The sequence below is a fragment of the Mixophyes fleayi genome, chromosome 3 (assembly GCF_038048845.1).
Source record: "Mixophyes fleayi isolate aMixFle1 chromosome 3, aMixFle1.hap1, whole genome shotgun sequence".
NCBI lineage: Eukaryota > Metazoa > Chordata > Amphibia > Anura > Limnodynastidae > Mixophyes > Mixophyes fleayi.
In genome coordinates, this window is record NC_134404.1 from 230,111,855 (window position 1) to 230,123,070 (window position 11,216).

An 11,216-nucleotide genomic window follows, 5' to 3' on the forward strand; every position below is an offset into this window, starting at 1 on the left:
TTTGAAGCTTGGGTTGATTCAGTAAATACTCCTATCCCTCTACATAGTGTCCGGGGTTAATAGGAAGTAAGAGAGAAAAGAATATACAGTCGCCTTTCATCAGTCTCTGCCTTTCCCCCTCTTCTATAAAAATGATATATCAAGAAAACAACAATATTACATTATTATAGATTAGAAAATTGGATTTTTATATTTACGTAAAATCCGTTTCTCTTAATCCATTGGGGGACACTGGGACCTTGGGGTATAGAGTAGGGACAGGCGAACACTGGCACTCTAACTTTAGTTAAACAAAGCTCTGGCTCCACCCCCTCTCTAACTCACCTCCTGCTAGAGGCCAGTCTATGTTTAACCAACCCCGCAGAAAGGGAGATGGAGAGAAACCAAAAAAAAAAAAGAATAAACTTAACACATCATTGTCTTAACAACCAGACAGCATGTCAAACAGAAGGAGAAACCAGAGCGTTAAGGGTGGGCGCCCGGTGTCCCCTAATGGATTAAGAGAAACGGATTTTACGTAAGTATAAAAATCCCATTTTCTCCGACATGCTTAGGGGGACACCGGAACCTTGGGGACATCCCAAAGCTGTCTCACGGGAGGGAAAGCTCAGAAGAAACAGCCCGAAGCACCTTTCTCACAAAACTTGCATCCCTAGAGGCAAACACATTAAATCTGTAAAACTTTGTGAAAGTGTGTACAGAAGACCAAATGGCCACTTTACACAATTGTTCACTGGAGGCACCATGGCGGGCCGCCCAGGAAGCACTTACAGATCTTGTAGAATGTGCCCGTAGATTATGTGGGACAGGCTCCCCAGCCCCATTGTAAGCCTGACGGATAACAGCCGTAATCCACCTAGCAATGGTCACTTTAGAAGCTGTTCAGCCTCTTTTGTGAGCACCATAAAGAATGAAAAGATCCTCAGTTTTGCGTAATTTCTGAGATTTTTTAACATAAATTCGCAAGGCACGAACAACATTAAGATAACGAATAGACTCATCTTTATCAGAAGATGAGGAATCAGATAGAGCCAGAATAACAATGTCCTGATTCAAATGAAACTTAGATACAACTTTAGGAAGGAAAGAGGGCTTGGTTCGAAGAACTGCCCTATCCTCATGAAAAACTAGCAGAGGAGGCTTGCAAGACAAAGCAGCAAGCTCTGAAACTCTGCATGCCGTAGAAATGGCCAAAAGAAAAACCGTTTTCAACGTTAGAAATTTGAAATCCACCGTATTCAAGGGCTCAAACGGTGGATGTTGTAAAGCCCTCAACACCAAATTCAAATCTCATGGTCGAACCGGAGGAATATAAGGAGGTTGAACATGGAGAACACCTTCAATGAAAGTTTGCACATCAGGGGGTAAATATATCATACCCCAGTTTTGTCAACTCCCGCGAGTTCGGCGTCTTCGCAGCTTAAATTTAAAGCGGCGCTGCCTTGTAAAGGGAAGGCAAAACTGGGGTATGATACATTTAACCCCAGGTATGACAGCAAGTTTTCTTTGAAAGAAGATCGAAAGAGCTGACACCTGACCTTTAAGAGAACTAAGACGCAAACCTGCATCCAAGCCAGCCTGCAAGAACCTCAGTAACCTGGCAAGACGAAGAGAAGACGTAGGATATCCCTTCTTTTCGCACCAACCAATATATGTCCTCCAGACACGATGATATATTTTTGCCGAAGCCAGTTTTCGAGCACGGAGCATGGTCTGCACCACCCGATCCGAAAAACCCTTCACTCTTAGGATCCTGGCTTCAACAGCCACGCCGCTAAAGCCAGACGTTGCAAACTTTGATGACAAAAGGGACCCTGGGTTAGCAGGTCTGGGTGTATTGGCAACCCCCACGACCGACCTCCTGCTATGAAGAGTACATCGGTGTACCAGGCCCTGTGCGGCCAATCCGGCGCCACTAGAAGCACTGGAACACCCTCTCTCTTCACCTTTTTCAGTACTCGTGGAAGCATGGCTATCGGAGGAAAAAGGTACACTAAGCGGTACCTCCAAGGGACGGACATAGCGTCTACCGCGACTGCCCCGAGATCTCTTGCATGAAAACAGTAGCGGGAAACCCTGTGATTCAACCGAGATGCCATCATGTCGACATCCGGTTGACCCCATTTCACCACTAACTGTTGAAACACCTCCGGATGGAGGGACCATTCTCCTGGATGCAGAGTCTGCCTGCTTCCCAATTTTCTATTCCGGGAATGAAGATGGCCACGAGTGCCGAAGCGTGAGCTTCGGCCCACAAAAATATCCTGTGAGTCTCCCTCATGGCCAAGGGACTCCTGGTGCCGCCCTGATGGTTGAGATATGCCACTGCTGCGACATTGTCTGATTGAATCTTTACTGGCTTTCACTGCAGCAAGTGTTGCGCACTTCCTAGAGCATGAAACACTACGCACAGTTCTAAGACATTTATTGGAAGTTTGGATTCCTTCTGAGTCCAAAGCCCCTGAAACCGAGCCTGAAGACAGACAGCCCCCCAACCCCGAAGGCTGGCATCTGTTGTTATCAGAATCTAATTCCAAATTGAGAACAAGCGTCCCCTGGTGAGATTATGCCTGTGTAGCGACCAGATCAGCGACTGACGCGTCTGCGGAGACAGGCAAAAAACCTGACTCGCCAGATTCCGATGGGATTTGTTCCATTGCGACAGGAGATCCAATTGAAACTGTCGTGCATGGAACTGAGCAAACTGGAAAGCTTCGAATGACGATACCATCTTGCCCAGAAGTCTCATTGCAAAATGAATGAAAGGTCTCCTTGCCACCAACAGGGATTTCACCATCCTCTGCAAGGCTAGGATCTTGTCCTGAGGAAAGAACACCCGTCTCAGACGGGTATCGAATAAGAGACCCAGAAACACCATCCGCTGGGATGGGATCAACTTGGATTTTTTGAAGTTGATAATCCAACCGTGCGACTCCAGGGTCTGGATTACTACCTGAATATGCAACAGAAGCTTCTCTAAAGAATCTGCCTTTAAAAGTAGATCGTCCAGGTAAGGGATGATTGTAATTCCCTTGGCCCTTAGCAGAGCAGCCATAACCGCCATGATTTTGGTGAAGATACGTGGAGCTGTGGCGAGACCGAATGGGAGAGCCTGAAATTAGAAGTGCTCTGACCGAACTGCAAACCTCAACAGGGACTGATGACCCTTCCAAATAGGCACATGGAGATATACATCCTTGATGTCTAGAGCCACCATAAATTTTCCCTGTTCCATGCCAAGAATGACCGAGCGTAAAGACTCTATCTTGAAGCTGGGCACTCTAACCTGTGTATTCAAATACTTTAGATTGAGAATCGGTCTGAAGGAGCAGTCTGGTTTTGTCACAAGAAAAAGATTGGAATAAAACCCCAAACCTTTTTGAGAATGAGGAACCGGAATAATCACTCCGGACGAAAGAAGGGATTGAATTGCTTCTATTAAAGCCAATCGTTTCCTCGGACAAGACGGAAACCCTGTGGCGAAGAACCGTCTGGGAGGAAGACCGAGCAGATCGATCTTGTAACCCTGGTTCACCACTCCCCGAATCCAGACATCGGTAGTGGACTGACACCACCGATCCCTGAACCGCAGAAGACGGGCTCCTACCACCGACGACAGCGGAGGAGCAAAAAACCCGTTATGCAGACTATTTGTCTGCAGGCTTTGCAGCTGGACGTCGCCCAGACCAGGCCTGACGTCCCCGCTACAAACCACCTCTAGGGGCGGATGACTGGCCTGTAGAAGATTGGCCTGAGGAATATTAACCCCCGAAACCTTCCTGTGGACTGAAATTTGGATAATCTTTGTTTGGGAGCATTAACTGGGAGAAAAATGCTCTTTCCACCTGTAGCTTGACTGATAATGGAGTCAAGCTGAGGTCCAAACAAAGGACCCCCAGAAAACGTATGGTCTCAAGAACCTTTTCAGACTCCCCATCAGCCTTCCAGGATTTAAGGCAGAGAATACAAGCTGAAACTGCAGAGGCAGAAATACGTGCACCAATCAGTCCCGCGTATATAGCTGCCTCTCGTAAATAATCTATCGCCCTTTGAATTTGCTCCACTAATGGAAGCAGTTCAGAGGAAGGCCTGCCTGCCAACAAACCCTGAAAACGGTGTTTTGACCAGCGTTCTACTGCTTTGGTAACCCATACAGATGCCAAAGCAGGCCTGAAAGAGGCACATGCTGCCACGAAAATGAATTTAAGGACGGTCTTAACCTAATGGTCTGTACCATCCTTAAAAGTGGCAATGTTAGGAAAAGGAATAGTAGTTAACTTGGCTAACATTGTAACTGCAGTATCCACACGTGGAAGCGTTTACCATTTAGCAAAAGCTTCAGTAGGAAAAAGATAAACCGACTGCAGTCACCGAAATACTTGGAACTTGTTATCTGGGGAAGTCCAAGGCTCGGACAACAAATCTTCCAATAGGGAAGAAGCCAGGAAAAAGAAAGAATCTTTTTTTTTTCCTTCCCCGTGCAAAAAGAGAAGCTTGTGCAACATGAGGAACCTCTTACTTTGGAAAGTGAAGTACCTGACACACAGCTTGTATTAATTCCTCCACACTCTGGCGAACCGAATGAATCTCCTCCACAACCGAAGGAGCATCCATGTCAGAATTCACCGCTAAATTACCTTCATTCTGGGAACTACAGTCAAAATCTGGCTTATTTTCCTGAAGTTGTGGCGCCATCCTCCTACACTTATGTGAGGAAGATGGTGCTGCAGATTGTAACATCCTCTCTAAGAGGAAGAAACCTAAACCATACCCTGTACAGAGGATGCAATTCCCTGTACCCAAGCAGGCTGTACAGACTCCGCCAGTGAGAAACAGTCAAACCTTGACTTAGCAAACTAGAACCCATGTCAGTTGCTACAGTGCAAGCAGAATCAGAAGATGGAGCGACCACAGCCTGTGACAGCACCAACTGAGCAAGTTCAGCCACTGTATTAGAGAGACCGAACCCAGGCATGTGTGCCGTATGTAAAGCAGCAGCTGCTGTATTACACGGTATGCTCTTTGAAAGCCGGCAGGCTGCGCACAGTGCCTCCACGCCTGACTGACCTGATAGTAGCTTTACGTGACAGACAGCCCAGGTGAATCTCAAAATTGGTGTAACACCAGCTTTACCACGGATGGTTTTTCCCCTTCTGACATGTTAACAGATGGGACAAAACACTAACAAAACAGTGTAATAAACAGTGTAACAAAACACAATTTAAATAACAAGCAGCCCACAATACTGAACAGAAAGTGAGCCTGCAATACAGCCAATAAAAGCCCCACAGAGTAAAAATAAACTTTTGAAAATAACAATCCCCAAACCTTTCCATTAGGACTCAGGACAGAAATGGGGAGCTATAAAATGGCTGTTTATTCTGGTGTCTGCACACATAATAGTGAGAGACTACCATGGAGGAAGAGTAATAGATTCCCCCAGGGCCCAGCACTGAATTGGTAACATTCAACATTGGTAACAATCAACAACCCAGTGCCTAGCAAGGCTTCACTATCTTAGTGACCCTTGCCTGACCCTGTCTCCTGAGCTAAAAACAGGATTTATACTTACGATAAATCTCTTTCTCGGAGTCCATCTGGGGGACACTGCTTAACCATGGGGTTGAGTAGGGAGGGGAGGAGTCTGGCACCTAAAGAGTTAAATTTCTTCCTGCTGACAGCATATCCCTCCCACCAATTCCCCACATACCTCAGTTTGAATTGGGTGCCCTAGGAGAAGGGCTGTGCATCAGAAGAGCCCTAGGACAAGAGGCCAATCAACCAAGATACACCCCTCAACAGAGGGGGGAGTGGAGAGAAAAGAAAAACAACAAAAAAGGGGGGGACCGCAGTGTCCCCCAGATGGACTCAGAGAAAGAGATTTATCGTAAGTATAAATCCTGTTTTCTCTTTCATCCATCTGGGGGACACTGCTTAACCATGGGGACTTACTAAAGCAATCCCTCTGAAGGGTGGGACCGCTCTGATCTCCTTGCATGTAGAACACTACGGCCAAAGGAGGCATCCCCAGATGCAATACATTAAATTAGTAGAATTTCGTAAAGGTATGGACTCGAGGACCAGGTGGCTGCCCTGCACAGCTGGTCCACCGTGGCTCCATTCCGTGCCGCCCAAGACGCCCCAAACGGGTAGAATGGGCAACAATACGCTTCGGCACAGGGAGATTAATACGGACATAAGCCTCCCTGATAGTCAGGGTAAGCCATCTGGCAATAGTTTGCTTAGATTTTGGCCATCCCCGCTTAGAAAAGTCAAATAATACAAATAGAGAATCTGTCTTACGTATCTTTGCAGATCTCTTAACATATATACGTAATGCCCTCACTACGTCCAACATTTATTTGTTCACGTTCCAGGAGACTGAGGCTCCTCTCTGAACACTGGAACAACTATTTCCTGATTAATATGGAACCTGAGACCACCTTAGGGAGAAAGGACGGAATAGTCCTTAAACTGCTCTGTCCTCATTTTTATTGTGGAAGTACACTGACAAAGCAGATACCTGAACCTTTAAGGTTCCTAGTTTAAGCTCCGCCTCTAAACCACACTGTAAGAAGGCAGAAATCTAGCCAGACCAAAGGATCTAGAATTGTAAGCCCTCTTCTTACACCATTTTATATATACATGCCAGATGCGGTGGCAGATCCTGTCCGAAACTGGCTTCCTGGCACTTAAGAGGGTGCCTACCACACCCCCCGAGAACCCTCTCGCTTTCCACAGACTGGATTCGAAGGCTCTGCCATCAAATTCAGCCGGTTCAGATTTTGCTACCACACCGCAAAATACAGGTACATATTCATCTATGAACCAGTCAAAAGAGAGTATTTCTGTTCCTTTTCCTCTATATAGAGAGTATAAGGTATAATTAGCCAAGCTGAAAGGCTGCAGCGTTTTTCAGTAATGACTGCAATTAGCACAAAACACCTGGGCCCATTTAGCATTACATTTGGAACAGACAATATGTTTGGCATGCCCAAACACTTCCACAACCTTTATCAGAAAAAACAGACTAGGTTATTTAACATATCATAGTATTTCTGATTAAATAAGACAGGTTTGGAGAGCTTTATAGTTTTCCTTAAACACAGTTCTCTCAACACCTCATTGTCTTATAATACACATGCATACACAGAAGAAACAAAGTGATACTTAGCGTGGAAGATATGTGTCAACAGTGCACTTCTCTCCAAATGACTGCTGCATCTGTCCTCCTTTTGAACTTTGGCGCCAAAAGGGATCTTCCACATGTTCACTCAGCGTGGGGGGGGGGGGTATGAAGAGGTGTTCCTCAAACACATTCCCCTACCACTGGAATCTCCTTCTGTTTTTCATTAACAGCGATCTGCCCTTTCTATATTTAGGGGAAATCCTGTTAGAATGTGTTCCCCGCATAGCGCTATCACTAGCGCGCCATCCTTCAAGTTCCCCCTATCCTCCCATAGGAGGAGGGGATTTGGTACACTCGAGCTGGCTCCCGGGGAATGGCAGCAGTAATGGCACTTTCTGCCTAATGGCAGCGCCCGTCCTGCTATCAGCGGAGAGTCTCTTGTCGACTGCTTCCTGCTGTTTGAGAAGCGCTTTCCGTCCTGTCTGCGGGGCCGCCCCCGCTAGCAAGCGCTTCTCCCACGAGTCAGCTCTGTTGCAAACAGAGCCTCTCGCTGCTATCAACAAAATAAACTTTGAAAAGAAAGAAAAAACCTATTAGCAGTGAACAGCGTTCACTGAGCTCTTCTGATGCACAGCCCTTCTCCTAGGGCACCCAATTCAAACTGAGGTATGTGGGGAATTGGTGGGAGGGATATGCTGTCAGCAGGAAGAAAGTTAACTCTTTAGGTGCCAGACTCCTCCCCTCCCTACTCAACCCCATGGTTAAGCAGTGTCCCCCAGATGGATGAAAGAGAAAATATGATCTTTTTTTTTTTTTCATAGAATGACTTGCTTCTAGTAAAAAACAGCCTGCTCAGGGACAAACTGCGATTTTCTTTCCCTCTCTCTCAGCATTGAGCTGGGAGAGGGTTCACTTACCTTCTGCCACCCCTCCTCACGCAGTGTCTGCAGTCTCTCTGACTGTCAGATCAGGAGGACGGACACAGCCTGAGTCGAATGTGCCCGGCTCCTAGGAGGGTATGAAAACGTTGGGAGAGGGAGGCTGGCAACAGAGGCACCTCTCACAACACCTCCAATCCCCCCCCCTCCATACAGCGCTTGCCGCACGCTGCATATTCCTGCCATTAAATAATAAAAGTAACAGAAGAGGGCTGCTGAGCAGCTCAGACACAGCCTTTTCGCCGGGCACTTAAACTAGACTGGCCTCTAGCAGGAGGTGGGGTATAGGGGGGGTGGAGCCAGAGCTTTGTTTAACTAAAGTTAAAGTGCCAGTGTTTGCCTGTCCCTACTTTATACCTCAAGGTCCCGGTGTCCCCCCAAGGATGTCAGAGAAATTGGTTTATTTCTAAGAGAAATAAAGTACTTCTGAATGATGCCACTTAAGTATTGAGCTGTACAGCTTTAAGAACTATTAGAAAAACTTTATAACGATGGAAGGTTTTTACATTTGTTGTTATCGGCTAGGTTTTCCAACACGTCCCCTAAGAGAGTTGTTTTCACCTGGAGACGTTGCATTAACCACTGACTAAAGTCTTGGCAGGGCTACCTCCACTAGCTGTGACCACTATTAACATGAGTTAACCGAGGGTTGGGACAGAGACTTAATTGAGTTTATCCTTTGCCTGAAGAATGGGTGCCCTTTGTTCTCCAGAGATCAGTGACGTTCCATAGCCACTCAACATTGGGTGCATGCTGCAACCAAAGGACTTTGGGTGGGTGGGTTTCAGGGTAGGCACACTGGCCACCACACAGGCTAATCTTATACCACTGTGGGTTCTATTTGGGGACAGGCTATGGGTTATAGCTCCTGTTCCACAGGTCCAGGATCATGACTAAATGTGGATTTTCAATCCTCTATGGACCTTATTAACTTTTATACCTGTGAAAAGTAGAATATTGGACTTGATCCTTCCCCAGCTGGTAAAGAAGGGAACAGAGATTGCTCTCCATAAGACTGGGACGGCGTTCCAAGGAATTCTGTGACTATAGCCCCTTTAGGGTAGGGTTGTCTTGTAAACTGTGCAGTGAACTTCCTGTTTTTTGTTAATTACAATAGTTCCTGTGTGAACTGTATATACATATATATTTTTGATATAAAATAAAGTTGTTTGGGTATGTGATTGAACAAGGCTGGGCAAATGAGCTAGTCTGAGCAGCAAAAAAAAATAAAAATAAACAAACCAAAAAAATAAACATAAACCCGATTTTCCTGACACATACAATAAGCAATGCCTATTTAGGAGAAGACAGGTCCAGGAAACAGCAGTTGCAGAAGTGAAATTTTAGTTTGGGAAACCCTTTGCTTTCACTTAGCATGCCACATAGTTTACCTGTGTATTTCCATATCATCCTCTTCATTGGCTCATGCTTTAACACAGAAGTGGACCAAAGCAAAGTCTCTTGTGAGCTAAACCAGTTCATGACACATTTGTTTTAAACCAAGATTAAAATTCCAGGGTGCTTATAGAATACAGCAATTTTCTGTATTAAGACTATTTTCTAAGTTTCAAACAAGCTCAGTGGTTCACTACACAAGCTTAGGAAAAAGGAGCAGCTTATGCCTCAAGTGCAAGGGGGAAAAAAAAAAAAGTTCACAAGGTGCAGTCATCTTTAGCTCTCAAAAGAGGAAGGGCCCCTCTGTTCCAGGAACCAAAAGGCTCCATAGCAGGTATGGGTATTCATGCCCCCCCTTGCCACAAAGCTTGCATACTTTTGAATCCAACCTGACCCTAAAAAAACTGGCCATAATGTTGGCAAAACTCAGTTAATTAAACTTAAGTTAAAATTGGTACAAAAGAAGCTCCAACAACCTGAAACTGTTAGATTGGGTGTTCTGGGAAAAAAATCCTTTACAGAATTTATCCCAGGGTTACTAAAATGATGCTGAAAATACTGTGTGGACTTTTTTTTTTGTTTGTATTTTTCTGGGATTTTAAAGAAATTGCATAGCATCTGGGCGGAGGGGCTGATGTTGGAATTGTCTTTTGGTTTTGTATATCTGGGGTAGTCACAAAACCTGGTTTCTAATATAATCTGACCAATACTGTTTCAGTAAATTCAGAGAATAAGATGAATTTTTTTTTTTTAAAAAAAAATATAATCTGTTGATTGGTATTTAACCCCCTTATATGAAGCAGGTAGGCTGAATGGAAAGAGTTGTTGTCAATATTAGACTATAAGGACATTCTATCTTTCAGGCAATACAACTTCTTCAGACAGAAAAAAAATCTTCCTCTGTAGATTACTGCATCTCCTACTGTGGGGATTTTTACAGGACAACTATGTAAATATCTAAAAAATCAAACACAAACAAATGTTTGTAAATCGGTTTAAAAATAAATAAATGCTACTTTGTGGTAATAAATAAATCTCATTTTGTGGAATATCAATTCTTCAGTGTAGTGCTATGAATTATTTCTGTCACTCACTCTGTGGATGAAAACTCTGTCCTAATCCATGTGGACTGCAGTCTTGGTGGTTTTAGATTCTGCACTACAGATTGTGGACATTGTGCCTAGAATGGACATATACCCAACCCCCATCTATGAAATGTGCTACTATTTGTACAGACTTTCCAGTGAGTTACCTATGTGCTGTAATATAAATTAACATGACATTTATAGTAAAAAAAAGGTATTTCAACTATCTGTATATCTACTCATTGCTAACCAAACACATTGATAAGTTTCCATGACAGTTAATTTTACATCTTCATAGTACTTCCAAAAATTCCCCCCTGAAGTTTATTCCTCCAGTTGTCCCAGCGCACAGGATACCAAATACATAAACTTTTTTTTTTGTGATGGTCTTAGAGCAATCATACAGACAGAAAAAATGGATATGTTTTATATTTAACTTTTATTTTACTCCTACAGGTCTGCCCTATTTTTTATTACTAGTAGATCCAATACATACCTGTTCGAGCAGCACGATTCCCTCATCTCCAGTATGTCACTTGCAAATGTGACTTAGCCAAATGTCATTTTGCATAAGAAGTTAGAGTGACCAAGTCACATATCATTTACAATCTTCATATATTTCATTTTATTGTGCGTTTTATTTATTTTCTTTATTTGAAAGCAGTAATT